The sequence below is a fragment of the Myotis davidii genome, unplaced genomic scaffold (assembly GCF_000327345.1).
Source record: "Myotis davidii unplaced genomic scaffold, ASM32734v1 scaffold796, whole genome shotgun sequence".
In the NCBI taxonomy this organism is placed as follows: domain Eukaryota; kingdom Metazoa; phylum Chordata; class Mammalia; order Chiroptera; family Vespertilionidae; genus Myotis; species Myotis davidii.
The window spans coordinates 143015-145338 of record NW_006287809.1 but is presented as its reverse complement, the minus strand read 5'-3'; the positions used below and the strand labels follow the sequence as shown (position 1 = coordinate 145338).

The window sequence follows — 2324 nt, the reverse complement described above, 5'->3', positions numbered from 1 at the left end:
CAAACCCCCTGGAAGGCGCAGGACAATGAACTCTTTATGTGACTGACTCTTCGCCCATCTCTCTATTTCAGCCCTAATAAGATCTGAATAATTCCTTCAACTATTGATCCGTCGATCACCTACTATGTGCCAGGCATAACAGCGAACAGAGGGTGCCATAAAGCAGCTATGAAGCCCTGGCTGAGGATCTAGGTTCGTTAGAGCCTCGTCCTGATCCGCCCAGGTTGTGAGTTCCATCCCTGGTCGGGGCACATACGAGAGTCAACTGCTGAATGCGTGAAACAACAAACCGATGTCTCTCTCTCTCTAAAAATCATTAATAATAATAGTAAGAAAGAGCAACAACAAAAAGAATAACTATTAATTACTGAATGCCTAATAGGGACCAGGAGACAGTATGCTAGATGCTGAGTATATTTTTAAAAAATTTTTTTAAATATAATTTTATTGATTTTTTACAGAGAGGAAGGGAGAGAGAGAGTTAGAAACATCGATCAGCTGCCTCCTGCACATCTCCTACTGGGGATCGTGGCCGCAACCCAGGTACATGCCCTTGACCAGAATCGACCCTGGGACCTTTCAGTCCGCAGGCCGACGCTCTATCCACTGAGCAAAACCAGCTAGGGCTATTTTAAAAATCTTAAGGTAATGATTTTGAGAAAGAAAGAGAAACATCTACTTGTTGCTCCACCCATCCAATGGCTGATTCTTGTATGTGCCCTGTCTGGGGAGCAAACCCTCAACCTTGGGGTACGCTGGCCCCGACCAGGTAGCTCAGTGGGTGAGAGCATCATCCCCATATGCCCAGGCTGAGGGTTCGCTCCCCAGTCAGGGCACATCCAAGAACCAACCAGTGAATGCATGAATAAGTGGAACAACAAGTTAGTGTTTCTCTCTCGCTTTCTCTCTCAGTGTAAAGTCAAACAACAAACATAATCGGGCTGCCCGCTGTGTGCCAGGACTAGCTGTGTGCTAGTTGCGTGGTATAACAAAATGAAACGATCGTTTATTGATGAGCTGCTGCTTCCTAGAATTTGGCCAACGGCTTTGCACCCAATACCTCATTTGATGGTCAGATCAGCACAGCAGGCAAGAAAGAGGGGCTCAGCAACATTTGTTCAAGATCCCCCTGCAAGAAGTCCAAAGCACTGGGTTTCACACCTGGATCGACCTCGTTATTTTGGGTCCCAGAGGGCAGGGACCACTCAGCTTCATCTCCTCAGAGTCCCCACCCAGAGGAGACCTAGCTCACAGGGACCCGGTGTCAACAGGAAGACCAGGGACGTGGCTGGGGGAGGGGTGGCGGTGGCTGGGCTGCTGTGGTCATTAGCCCAGTGGATGGGAGCCAGGCCGCCAGGAACCGGTCAGGCCAGCACTATCTCCATCCCACAGCAGCCGCCACGCCCACCAGCTCTGCCACTTCCTCCGGCTTCACCAACAGCTTAGCTCGGCGTGGGCAGCAGGCGGGCTGGGGCATGCTAGCCCGGCCTCCGTCTGACAAGCCTCGGGACAGAACCTGCTGGAGTTGGTGGCTCGTCTGGGTGTGCTGGGAGTCTATAACCTTGGGCAACGAGTCCCCTCCGCTCTTTGGGCCTCAGTTTCCCCAATAATGAATGTGCTGAGGGGCCTCTTGGTCTCTCAGAGGCTTAGATTCTGAAACTGGAGGGACCTTGAGATTGTCCCACGGAGCCCCAAACCCGCAGCTTGAGCGTCTATTGTTCCAAAGGTTTAAATCCAAGATGCTATCTTTGGAACATTCTAGAACTCTCCAATTTGGCTATCCCAGGACCTCACCGGCCTAAACGCCTACGTGACTGTATGTTCTAGTGCAGCGGGTAAGAGCACAAGGGAGGGGCCAGACTTCCAGGGTCCTCATCTGGTGGCTCCACTGTCCCACCCTGACCAGAGGGCGTCAGTTTCCTGATCTGGAAGATGAGGAGAAACAGCAGTCTGCCTCAGCAGGGGTATTTATTTTAAATATTATTTTCCATATTATTGATGTGGAAACATCAACAGTGGTGATGATCCAACTGGCCAGAAGGCGTAAGAGGAATTAAGGCTCTGAGAATTGAGGCCGCGGGCAGTAGAGACTACAGGAGTCAAAATTAGTCTGTTAGACTCTTAGATACACAGGAAACACTCTGTGTCTGTTAAAATATAAAAACTGAACAATTCCATGCAGCCTCCTGTGCCAGCATTTTGGCAGCGGGCGGTTGTTGTGGGGATATTTCATGATTTCCAAATTTCTAAGACGCTCAGATCCCACGCTGACATCCTCTGAGCCAGAGGAAATGCCGACGCTGGGCGTGGGGGGCCGGCCCGGG

General features: G+C 50.7%; 1 long non-coding RNA gene across 2 annotated transcripts in view; it reads right to left on the bottom strand.

The window, feature by feature from the left end:
• LOC102752455 overlaps positions 1 to 2324 on the bottom strand; it is a 6620-nt gene that overhangs the window by 214 nt on the left and 4082 nt on the right. The gene's annotated exons all lie outside the window — the stretch shown is intronic.